Source organism: Onychomys torridus, chromosome 5 (genome assembly GCF_903995425.1).
Source record: "Onychomys torridus chromosome 5, mOncTor1.1, whole genome shotgun sequence".
Classification (NCBI taxonomy): Eukaryota; Metazoa; Chordata; class Mammalia; order Rodentia; family Cricetidae; genus Onychomys; species Onychomys torridus.
The window spans coordinates 97,810,516-97,824,325 of NC_050447.1; positions in this window are offsets into that span (position 1 = coordinate 97,810,516).

Genomic DNA, 13,810 nt, shown 5'->3' on the forward strand with positions numbered 1-13,810 from the left:
CTAAGATGCATGTGGTGATTTCTCTTTTAATGTGTACCATGAATTACCTTTGTGACTCTCACCTTCAGCAAGTATTTATTTTTAATTAGAGCCTGTTGGTTACATGGGAGCAATGTATACGAAATAGAGCTACTATACATGGTAATATAAAACCTATGATAATCATTATGGGTTTCTTTTTAAATAGTTTGACTATTAATGCATGTGGTTGTGACTTAACTAAGGAAAAGAGCACAGAGAAATACTCATGTTTTATACAGCAGATTGGCTCTCTCACAGCGCCCAAGCCAGCTCTGCACATGAACAAACCACATCTACTTTGTGCTCCCCAACAGTAGGGTGCCCTGCTGTCTTCCCTGGACAGAAGGGGCAGGCTTATGAGGAACTTTCCAAACTCAGGTACCATCAGTCTGACATGCATACAAAAGGGATCTGTACCGTGGAAGGCTCCAACAGGGAAGTGTGTCTCCACCGCCTGTGGTTTCAGGGAAAGAGATGACTCTCTTGCTTCACTCTGGCTTCTCAGTGACTCATGAACCTACATCATGTCCTCTATCATAGGAAATCTCAGTTCCTCCTATGACACAAACCAAACAGGATGCAACATTAAACTGATCTTGATTTGACTTGTTTCCTATAAAAGCAGTGGAATATGCTATGAGCTGAATGTTTATGTTCTCTTTACACATCCATGCTACAATCTGGGAACCCAAAACATCTGTCTACAGTTCTAATCCCCCAAATACATAGTACAGTCCTAAACTCAAAACAGCTATGCCAGTTTTAATCCCCCAAATATTCATGCCATAATCCTAACCCCCTAAACAGCCATGCTAAAGTCCAAATCCCTAAAACATCCATGGTACATTCCTAACCCAGAAAACATTCTTGTAACAATCTTAACCCCCAAATATTCATGTCCTGGTTCTCGTCCCCCAAAATATCAGTGCTACAATCCTAATCCCCAAAACAATGGTAACAGGAACCTGACCTTTGGGAGAAATTTAAGCCATGAGTGTAGAACCTATGAGAACAGGAATCATGGGCTTATCAAAAGTCATGAGTGGTCTGGGGATGAGCTAGAGTGCTTGTCTGGCATGCTTCAGCTCCTCCCAGTCTGAGTCTCAGCACTGCGTAAACCAGGTAGGTGCTGTATGCTTGCAGTCACAGCATGTGGCAGGTAGAGGAAGGAGCATCAGGACTCCAAAGTCACCCCCAGCTACATGAAGGGTTGAAAAACGTGAGACCCCAAGACAACAAAGAAAAGAATTAATTGGAAGATTTGCAGCCAATAAAGTGCAAGCAGAAAGGCACATTAATTAGAACTCTACTTTAAAAAGCTAAGGTGGGAGCCAGACATGCCCACGCTTGTAACCTCGGACAGTGTAGAGCAGAAAGATCTTGAGTTCAAGGTCAGCCTGAGCTACATCCAAGAAGATGTCTCTAGGGGAAAAAAAGAAAAAGAAAAGAAAGAGGAAAAAAATAACAACAAAACATCTTGGTGTATGTTTGAATCCTGAAGAAAGGAATGCTCTGGCTGAGAATGTACATGTGAGGGCATAGATAACAAGGAGGGTACTGTAGATCCTTGTATTCAAATGGAGTCTCAAAAATAATGCTAACATCTTACTTGAACATACAGAAAAAGCAAGGTGTCAGGGAGGGTATTGTTTAGTTGGTTGGTTTGGGGTTGTGTGTGTGTGTGTGTGTGTGTGTGTGTGTGTGTGTGTGTGTCTGTTTTTGTTTTTTTCTGGGATGCATCCAATTAAAAAAAAACTAATTGCAGGTTTCACGGGCAGACGCACTAAGTTTACTTTAGAGAATGCTATGCTCACAGACCGGCCAAGACCTTGATCTGCTCCGCAGTCTGCAATTCCTGGTAAACCGCTTGCACCTGCTCCTCTGCAAGGGCAGCTGCTGTGGGCGGTTGTGCCCCAGTGTGCTTGACGGCGGCCATTCGGAGTGCGGCGTCCTGCCCAACATCCAGGCAGTGCTGATGCCCAGGGAGGCCGAGCACCACTGCCAGATAGTAAAGCCCAACTGTGGACCTACTTTTTAGAAAGAGTGGTCCCCAAGACCCGGCTGGGAGCCAAGCAGGGGTTCACAGACACTGTGTCACAGGACTTCACACCCCACAACCTCTCTCCATTCCTTTCAGTAGTTAACATGACAACCTCTTTGGTCTGTTTTCTGCAGCGTTTCCTACTGGTAGTTTTCTAAAACTTTAGCATTAGCCGGGAGGTGGTGGCACACACCTTTAATCCCAGCACTCGGGAGGCAGAGCCAGGCAGATCTCTGTGAATTCAAGGCCAGCCTGGGCTACCAAGTGAGTTCCAGGAAAGGCACAAAGCTACACAAAAAAACTTTAGCATTGTATTTTCATGCATGCTGGGGTTTTGTACAAGACTGTTTGGTGTGGTTTCCTATAAAGCACTTCAAGGCTTCCACTCTTTATTGGAAGTCAAGTTACAACGAATTAAAAAATGTTAATATATTTCTTTCTGCAAGTCTAAAAGATGTATCTAAATATTTGGTATTCAATGTATTGAGACATTACTTGGTCCAGTTAAATAAAAAGGTATGCTTTCTAGAATTTAAAAAAAAAAAAAAATTTTGCAAAATAATTCCTATTGTATGGGATGAACAGTAAGCTATTCCGTTTTACTTTAGCTTAAACGATTTGTGATTTATTTACTTAATTATTATTCCTCTTTTTCTTTGATAGCATCTCAACATAAAACTCTGGCCTGGAACTCACAATGTAGTTCACTGGTCTCAAAAAATCACAGAGATCCATAAGTGCTAGATTAAATGTATGAGATACCATGCCTGGCCTGTTTATTCATTTATAACCTTCTTTATGAGAGGGGTAACTTACAGTGTACTGTGACCAGGAGAGTAGCAGGTCAGAAGACTTGACTGCCCCATAGCCCAGCCATTGACTGAAGACGTGAAGAACATGCTGAGCCCAGCCAATGGGGGCCTGTCCTGGGATTTCTCAGACCTAGATCTTGAGCACAGCTGTTCCCCTCGGTGAAAAATGAGGTTTCAGAAGTGGCAGCAGATCTGTTTATGTTCTCTTAGGGGTGAAGGGAAGTAGAGGCAGATGGTAAAAATCTGAGTCTGGAGGCTTGATACTGTGCTGGAAAAGGAGATTTAGTTCTCATCTCTTGGTCTCTAGGGCCATGTTTGTCTGTGTTGTCTGTCCTGTGCCCTTTCACACACACCCATCTTTACCTTTTCTCTTTCAAAGACATTTGCCTCGCCTGTCTGACTTTAGGATTGACCTGAGTAGGGCAATGAGAAATCAAGAAATCACAGGCACACATACAGAAAGGCTGGGGTGAGTCTCTGATGGAGATACTCCAGCAGTGATGAAACTCAGCATGTTTATTACACACAGCTGGGGAGGAAGTGGGGAAGAATCTGGGGAGAGTCTCTAGGGGAGCTACCCCTGGCTGCAGTCATCAGCGAGGGGGAACTGTGGCTGTTACTTTCTACACACATTGTTTTAGAGCTAAAAATCGACTGATTATCAACATCAGGACCTGAAACAGAGGAAGGGCTTACCATTCCTCTGGTAGATAAGGCCTTGCCATTCACATGTGTCCGAGACACTGGGATCCTTGACATGTCATGAATGCTCATTGGTATATGAGTATAATCACTTCCCCAAACATTTCATCTGGACTTCTATCATTTATAAACACAGTCTGACAAGGAGAAGCCACACCCAAGAAGCATAATAAAAATTTAACCTTGTTGTGTAGAGGTCAGTAAATATGTCTGGCCCCTAATCCTTTTTACTGGCTGGCCACAAAAGAGGTCAGTGACACCCTTTGTCCTGATTTAGCAATAAGGAAGAAAAAAAAAACCAATCTGGATAGGTAAGGTAAGGCAGGTATCAATACATACTGGTCCAAACCGAGACCTTTAATATAAGTACTGGAACTTGAAAGAAGAAAATCAATCCTGAGGCAAACTTCTCATCTTCATAAAAATAGGATAGAGCCAAGGTGAAGACAAAAAGTTGGAGAGGGAGGAGAGAGGGAAAGAAGATGATGGGGAGGGGTAGAGAGGGAGGAAGAAGTGGAGGAGGAGTATATGGTGTTACATACCTTTAATCTCAGTGCTAGGGAAGAAGAGGCAGGCAGATCTGTGGGGTTCAAGGACAGCCTCAACTGCATAGAGTCTTTCTGTCCTGTCTCCCCAAATCATTTAGAGGTGAAGGGAGTGGACTGGAGGAAGAAGAGATGAATTATTCTTTGAGTATTTCTTAAGTACTGAACTAAAATCTACCTATGTTTTAAGGGACTAACACTAGGAATAATAAAATTGTTTCATGGTCTGAGGAAATAACTCAGGTACAATCATTGCTGTGCAAGCATGAGGACCTGAGTTTCATCCCTAAAACTTATTTGAAAATGTAAGGCATGGTGTTCTGTGCTTATAATTCCCTGCATTGGAAAGGATGAGATGAATGAATCCCCAGGCTTGCTGCCAATCACCTTAGCCTACTGGGCAAATTCCAGAACAGTGAGAGACCTTGTCTCAAAATAAGGTGGACAGTGTATCCTGGATGGTTTTGGGTCAACCTGACATAAGCTAGAGTCATTTAGGAAGAAAGACTCCCAATTGAAAAAGTACCTCCAAGCTGGAGAGATGGCTCAGTGGTTAAGAACACTGGTTGTTCTTTCAGAGGACCCTGGTTCAATTCCCAGCATGGTAACTGCCTGTAACTCCATTTCCAGGGGGTCTGGACTCTGCGGGCACTGCATCTGTAGCACATATAGACACATATACAGGCAAAACACTCAGTTACATAAAATAAAGATAAATAAAACAATTTTCAAAAGAAGGAAAGGTGCCTCCCTAAGATTTGCCTGTAAGTAAGTCTGTAGTGCATTTTTAAAATTACTTATTGATTAGGGAGGACCCACCTCAATGTGGGCAGTGCCACCCTTGGGCAGGCAGTTCCAGGATGCTATAAGAAAGCAAGCTGGGCAAGCACCATGTAAACAATGCTCCTCTAAGGCCTCTGCTTCAGTTCCTGCCAGGCCTGAGTTCCTGCCCCCACTTTCCTCAGAGATAGACTATTACCTAGAAGTATAGCAAAATTAACCTTTTCCTCTCCAGGTTACTTTTGGTAATGGTGTTTTATCATAGCAATAGAAACCCTTAACTGAGACACAATGCTTAAGGAATAGAATTCAAGAATGACCTCTGGCCTACACACACACACACACACACACACACACAAAAAACAAACAATTCACACATGCACACACACATGCACACATACATGCACACACACACACACACACATGCACACACACATGCACACACAGAGGTGCACACCTGCACGCATGTAACAAAGAGCAGAGTACCCAGATTCAACATGCTAACATCTTTTTCACTTCATCCAGCAGCACAGCCCACCTTTACCCTCCCTCTTCTCTCAAGGCATGCCTTGAGTGCCAAGAAAGTCACTAATTCACACCTAAGTTATAACTGACATTTCAGTTGTGGAATATATACATCTATTTAGCAGCACAGGCTTCCCAAATCAATTAACAAGGTCAACTCAACAGCCTCAAGAATAGACTGCCAAAATCAACAGAAAAGGTATGCCCTCAAATGGAAGAGAAATTAATATAAATACTTAAATGTATGGATCCTGCTGAGAGGGGTGACACACACCTCTAATCCAGTACTTGGGTGGCAGAGGCAGGCAGACCTCTGTGAGTTTGGGGCCAGCCTGGGCTACATAGTAAACTCCAGGATAGCTGGTACCACATAGTAAGACCCTGTCTCAAAATAAATGAATAATTAAGTCTGTGAATCCCATCAAAAATATTTATTGACATGTTTAAAACAAGTAGGTTCTCTACACACATGTATATAGGCAACACTAATTGGATTCATGAGGTTATAAAAAAAAAGGAAAAAAAAAAGACATGATATTCGGAGGGGGGACATGTAGAGAGCCGCGGGTAGCCGCACCCTAAAGATGGCTCTGGCTTCTACCCTCTGCCTTCCCGATGGCAAACACTCTTTATGGTAAACAGCTCCTTATTTGGCTGTGGCTGGATTCGTGTGTTGCTGGCATATGCGTGAACCTGTGGACAGTGCCCACGTGGCTGCTTGGGGTTGGCAGCCCAGCCCTACTTAGGTGCTGGGAGAGGCTTGCCCCAGCGAGAGAGACACAATGTAACTAATCAAAGGTCTGAATAAACTGTGATGAGAAGGATCCAGGTGTCGCGTCTTCCTTGCTGGTCGAGGCAGGCGCGACAAGGACATGTTGGGGAGGAGGGCTCAGGGGGAGCCGGAAGTAGGAAATGGTTGGTGAGTATGATTGTGGTGCACTGTATATGTGAATGAAGTTCCCCAAGGAGGGGTGGAGGAAAGGAAGAGAGGAAGTCTTATTCGACAGTTAGAAATCTTTCTACATTACACATACCAACGTGGTTTTGTTTACTATTCTATGTGGGAACACTTAGCCATTCCACCTGTAAGTGCATCCTGACTTTTGTCTGCATCTTCTCTGAAGAGTGTATTTGTTCCCATTGTTTTTCTCTTCTAACCTGGGTCCATTATCTCCAGCTCGAGCTGAGTGTTCCTTGATGACCTTGATGACCAGCATGCTTTGCACCGAAGCTATAAAGGGCACCAGAAGACTGCAAGTTTACGGAAGAGCAGAGAGGAATGCTTGTTGCCTGGAACCCAGCACAAGCGTGGACATGTGTGCATGACAGAAAATACAAACGCAAAGAAAACAGCAGAGATGGCCTCCCACTACGAGCAGTGTGGCAACCAGTGAGTGACCAGATAATATTAGATTTGTGACCCATGTCCGTGACCCAATCGTCATGGTGAACAAGGTGCAAAATAACAGTTTAACCTGATTATGGAGGCCAAAGCATTTGCCAGAAATCCTAATGAAGACTTAGGTGCTGAGTAGAGATGACACAGCATTTGGATTTTTGGCTTAGATTCAAAAGTTCCAGGGGATGTCCACTGCCATTGAGCCAAGCCTCTGTGTCAAGTGTCAGCTTTCTCGGTATGGTTGAGTCATCTGAGCATGGCTGAACTTTGTGAGTACACAGGAACTGTCCTTCCTCTGTCAGGGTTTGGCCTAGCCCTCTAGGCTGGAGATAACTGGCTTTTGTGGTTGCCTTAACTGTGCACTGACGTCCTCTGAAATATTGGTTAGAATCCGAGCCACATCCCGATGAGTTGTCAAATGGGTAATTAGTAAGGACAATTGGTCACAACTTGTTCACAAAGCACTGTTTGGATACTCAAACTAAAGGTGGAGGGGGGAATATGCACTCTACTTGCTCTGAAGATGCTCGTACCGCCACAAAGCAATTTCAAGCTCACCCAAGAGGAAAATAGGTAATTAAGGTGAGTATAACAATCTAAGTCAAGGAAATATCTCAATATGTATTCAAGTGTTTAAAAACTAGTTGTAGTGAGGAAATGTCTTGGGTCTATTTGTGAAGGCAAACCAAGTAGAATGTTGAGTTCACGTGGTTAAAATGCATGAGCATTTTAAAGTAAAGTTAAATATTAAATTGTGAAACTAAGCCACATATCCCAACCTGGCTAATTTAGAGTTAGAAAGACTTTACATTGTAAAGTTGTTGATTATCCCACAGGAGTTCTTTAAAAATGACTTGGGAAAAGTATTTTACACAGGAGGTAAAACTTGTAAGATTCCACCGTGAACTTAGACTGTTGGGTCCTGAAATTGCGCAAATAACAGGGAACAGACCACCAAAGTCTATAAACCAGAAGCAACTTTATTAAAAGCACTGTGGTGGGTTGAGGGGAACCCTTCCAACTAGTTAGGGCCACAGGGAGTTATTTGGCTCTGTGACCCTGAGAAGGGACTACAGTGTCTTTTTAGAGTGAAATGTTATACACAGGGCAAAGAGTATATATTGGGATTTACGGCATTTGGGGCATCTTGGTGTCTTGGTGTCTAGGGTTTTACGGCCTCTGATTACATGGTATTAGTACAAAATGTTTACATAGCCTGGGTCTGTTCCAACTGCTTTCTCATATGTAGGAGAATGTAGAGCAAAGTGTCAGGCAGCTTGTTTTAAGGCCATTATCAGGCTATAAGCATTCAATTTTTCATATTCCTGGGCTCTTCAAGATTTTTCTATACTTAAATTTTAAACATGTACGTGGAATGTGTCTGTACTTCTTTCTCTTATTTAAAAAAAAAAAAAACTCTCAAGAAAACTCTTATTCCCCAAGACAAAGACCTCTTGAATTATTGATCTCAGTGACAGATCCAGTAACTCCAAGTTCTCAGTCAGTACTTCCCATTATTGAGAAGTGGTTTGTCCTCTTATGATGCTTATAATCAAACACAAAATCAAAGGAGATCTCTCTAGATCATAAAGTAGGACAGGACTTAGAGTCACAATGAAGATGAACTGCCAGGGCAGCTTAATGCCTGTAGATTATTATTATTTGTGTGTGTGTGTGTGTGTGTGTGTGTGTGTGTGTGTGTGTATGCATGTATGAAAGAGAGAGACAGAGAGACAGAGAGAGAGAGGGAGAGAGAGAGACAGAGACAGAGAGGGAGAGAGAGAGAGAGCCTGACATCATAAACCTAGGGCTCTCTGGAAACTGAATATTATCTACTTACAGAGTAAAGTGGGTTTGAAGCATTAGCTCACTTATGAGACAAGGCCAAACTCATGCTTCACCAGCTTGGAAAACAGTGAGGATGTTTTATACTTCCAAGGTTCTGGCAGGGGTCAACCAGAGAAATGAGCAGGTTTGGCTTCTGATGGGCTGCTGTGGGTGTTCCAAACTCATCCTGTGTTGGAAGTCAGTGTTGAGACCCCTCAAAAAGCTAGATATGCACCTGCCACATGACCCAGCTATAACTTTCTAAGAATATCCTCAAGGGAATCTGTAGCCTGCTATAGATTTACTTGTTCATCCATGTTCACTGCTCTCTGCTCACAACAGCCAAGAAATGAAAACAGCCTAGCTGTCCATCAACCAATGAAAGCATAATAACGATATGATGCATAGACCCAATAGAATATTATTTGCTGGAGACCCACTCCAGCGAGGTTCAGGTCCCAGTGAGGATGTGTGAAGTCTGAGGGCTGGGGATTGGGGAGAGGGGATGGCATACAGAATCTGAGGGTGAGTCAGGATGGCTGCCCAGGGCTTCACTGAAAAAGGTTATACCTTTACATACTCAACAGTTTAGCCACAGGCCAGGTTGAAAGCAGGTTCAATGATTCAGGGACAGAAAGTGGCCATTAACTTCATTATAGTATTTTTCCTGAGACAACAGTGATAAGATCAGCAAGTGTCTAAATGCCTATTGTTCTCAAAGGTTCAGGAACTACCAGGAGCCCTCTTACATCAATGGAAGGGCCAGAGTTCCTCCTGCCAGAGATAAGGAGAATGACTACTTTTAGCAAGCAGGAACTTTCCTCAAGGCCCTGAGGGAATGGAGGCTCTTATCCAAATGCCTGACCTTGGGAAAAGGACTTCTGGGGACCAGACTCTCCTCTACAGTCTAAGAGCACTTTTCATCCCTCAAGGGCACGAGACACTGCCAGCCGCCATGACAGGAGAGATGTAAGGTACTGGTAAGCCACAAGCCACGTGGCAAAATACAGATTAATAGAAATCGGCTAAATATAAGAGTAAGAGCTAGACAATGGTAGGCCTGAACTAACAGCCATACAGTTTATAAGTAATATAAGCATCTGAGTGATAATTTTATACGTGGGTTGTGGGACCTGGAGAGAAGATCTCCAACTACAACGATACAGCATACCACCGAGCTGTTCCCTAATTGTGTTCCTTTGTGTCTTCTATGAGGGCCTGTTCCCCTCACACACTCCCCAAAGAGAATGTCCTGATGTCTTACTCTCTCGCATTGTACGGAACCATTCTGATTACTCTATACTTATTAACTGAACTCTTGCCCTTGATGGCCTCAGGCTCTGGATCTGGATTGTACACTTTCCATCCTTGGGGTCAAGTGTGCCAGTTAGTAAATTTATAACCTCCAGTTCTTGGTGTAATCAGGGGCACAATGGGATTCTTGTGTGCAGAGTCATCATGCTATATGGTTCAGTGGTGGTAGAGATTTTTTTCCTATGAACTATTTTGTTTAAAGAGGCTGCCATTTTATACATTTTCAGCCTTCAAAGTCTGCACAAAATTTCCCAGAGGAAAAGATATAAGAGAACTCTCATAATATATACTGAGAATCATTAAAAATGAAAGTTAAAAGGTGCTGGAGAATTGTGATCAGAAAAGTTGAAATGCTGGAATTTTGTCAAGCAGCAAAAGTTGACTTGTGGTCTATGCTTGGATCCGTCCTTGGCCTTGGGGATGCCTGGGGTCTTGGCGATCCATTTCTTTCCTTCTGGACACCAGAGTCACTGACTCTGTCCTGGGAGTTTTAGGATGTCACTTCTCCTTTCTATTGTCAGGTACAGAGGACAGCCTTACTTACCTCACAAGATTTAATTGTACTTTAAGAGTTACTTAATGAAAAAGATTTCCGCCGGGTGGTGGTGGCTCATGCCTGTAATCCTAGCACTCGGGAGGTAGAAGCAGACGGATCTCTGTGAGTTCGAGGCCAGCCTGGTCTACAGAGCTAGTCCAGGACAGGCTCCAAAGCTACAGAGAAACCCTGTCTTGAAAAACAAAACAAAACAAAACAAAAAAAGATTTCCAACTAAGATAAGAGCTCATTGTCTCACCTCAAAGTTACTGCCTGTGTTTCTCATGTGCATACAGACAGGGCCATGATCTTTCCTTGTCCCTAATTCCAAAAAAAAAAAGTTCTCATGCACCACAAGCTTTTCTCTTCCCAGTTCCCTTTTCTAAGTCACTGTTCAGCCAATGATACAGGACCACCACAGAACTGGAGTCCAAAGATCATCAAGTAAGAAATTGTAACAGCTAAAAGGTATTTACACCCCCAGACTCTAAAGTGTCAGGGTCCTACAAAAAGACTTTAATGTAAACATCTATTACTGTGAGATGCTTTTAACAATTGATCACCTGTCTCCTGGATGCCAAACTAGTAAAGGAAACAGGTGCTTTAAAATAATCTGTCTCTGATAAAGCTTAACATGTTTCAAAATCCATCTGGACAGGCCCGATCTACCAACATAAAATAATAATAATTGTTTTCTCTCTAAGCTTTTTTTATGTCACCAGTATCTTGTCAGACAGAAGGTTCCCAGCCACACCATGAAGGATGGACAGCTGCAGGACAAGGGATGACAGAACTTCATCCCAGGACTTCAGGAGCAAGCGTCCCCATTTTCCCCAAGAGCCAAACGATGCCCACCATTCAGCCTGAAGCAGTCTTTGAAAGAAACAGCGCCCCATACCCACTTATCCACATTTTTTTCTTTTTTTAGAGAAAAACAAGCCTGGGATGATATGAATTCACAACATGCCCCCACAGTTGGGCATGCCCAGCGGACCTAGACACTTCTGCCTAGTTATTTCTGGTTCAAAATAGCCAATTCCGGGTCAAAACATCTCGCGTGGCTAGGACCCTGTGGCTTTGCGTGGCTGCATAAAGCATGTGCGCAGCCATGTGATCTACACGCATGTGTGGAGTAGCCACATGAGTTCCTGTACACACGCGTGGCCCACCCTTTATAAGCCAGAGCCATTTTACACTGGTCTTTCTTTTCCCTCTTGACCACGTGTGTTTCCCACAGGCCTGTTCACGTCTGTCTCTTTCTCTCCTATCTTAATAAAAACTCTTATGTGGATTTGTCATGTTTCGGACGTTTCCTCGCAGGGTAAGAGCGCCAAATAACTAACATATGCCAGTTATCCAACCATAAACATAAAAAATAAAAATAAAAAAACCTATGAAATTAGCAGATTCATGCATTTCTCAATCCTCATGAGAAAAGCTTCTTTATACAATAGAAGCTGATTAATACAGAGACCCCCAACCGGGCAACATGTAGGGAATAGGAGTCTGGTATGATCAGCCTTAAAAGGCATCTCACTCCCTTGATCACAAGGCTCAAGGAACATTGTAGAAGGGGCAGAAAGACTGTAAGAGCCAGAAGTAGTAGACATCAAAACTGCATTTGTCAGATACACAGTGTCATTGTACACATGAGCTTACAGCATCTGTGACTGCAAACACAGACCTGACCAAGACTAAGCCAGTCAAAACCCCACCATGATCAGAGAAGGCACTCATGAAGTCCCACCATGGTCAGGGCAGGCGCTCATGAGTCCCCACCATGGACAGGGCAGGCGCTCATGAGTCCCTCCATGGTCAGGGCAGGCCTCATTAAGTCCCACCATGTCCTAGGAGCTATTGCCAGTTGATGGCTGCGGCATGTGGAAAGGTCAGTTTTCATCAGGGATTCAGACTCTGAAATTCTGTCGATGCTCTAGTAGATGGCTGGCGATAGCAGGAGATAGAGAAGGAATTAGAAGGAGAAAATGGGAGATTTGATAAAAATGCATTATGTGCATGTATGAATTTTTTAAGCAATTAAGTGAGTTAGAGAATCTCCTACATGAAGGGGGGGGGGGGGGGGGGATGGGGGGGACATGGAAAACCATACCGAATTTATGAGAAAGGCTTGTGATTTTTATCTGTTTAATTTGGTTAATAAAGAACTACAAAGATTAAAAAAAAAAAAGCGAAGCAACAGCGTGATTGAAGTTCAAGTTTATCTGTGAAATTACGGCTCACATAGTTCAAAGCGGAAGAAAACTAAAGAAGCGCAAAAACAAGAAAGAGAGGAAGTGCAGATGGATTTGATTGTCATTTATCTCTTTTTTGACCTTTTAACATTTTCAAAACAGAGCAAAAGTGGTTAGAAACACCGTAAAGCAAAGCAGCCGAGCATACGGGTGTCAGAGACCACGGACCTCTCCTGGGTGCTGGGGAGGTGCCTGGAGACCGCAGCTGCCTAAGGCAGAAGGGACTGCAGAGGCTGGGGGAATTCTGCAGTCCAAAGACACGGGGTTCTTTACATTTTTCAAAAGCCATTTGGAAAGAAACCCTTCTTGAGCTCCCTGTTTGATGTCTGCGGTTAATGATTAACAATTCAGGCCCTGGAGTGGCAGAAAAGCCCAGAGAGTCACTGGCACGAGGTAAGAGACGCCTGCTCAGAGGAAACGCAGGCCCTGAGCTGGTAAGTCGCTTACCTCCACTGTGCAGCCAAAGGGCTGCCGGGTCCTTCCTGAATGTCAGCTGACGGTTTCTGTACCTCTCTCCTCAAACCTCAATGTTCTCCTGTTGACAAAACAAAAAAATGTGTGACTGAAGGTAAAAATCTCCATCCACAAAGATAACGGGGAAGATGGAAAATGGGGGGAGAGGGAAAGAGATGGGAAGGGAGCAGGGGAGGGAGAGGAAAGTAAAAAAAGGGGGGGAGGGAAAGAAGGGGAAGGGCAAGGAAGAGGGGTGGGGTGAAGAGAAGTGGGGGAGGAGGTGGGAGGGGGAGCAAGAGGGTCCAAGAGGAAAGGGAGGAGCCTAGAGAGACAGAAGGGAATGGAGAGGGAGGAGGAGAAAGACAGGGAGAGAAGATGCTTGGAAGCTAAGATTTTTGTGCCAGATCACCAGGAACTTTGATGCTAGCTGGTGGAGACAAATCCAAGAAACAGACAATATGAAGAGTGTTTTCACAACTTCTATAGTCACATAAAATCATGTATGTGTGCAGAAGTGAATTGTCTACAGAAGTAAGGGAGGTCCACCATGCCCGCCAGAACTTTTTTAAATTTAAAAAAGAATGAGAGAGAGAGAGAGAGAGAG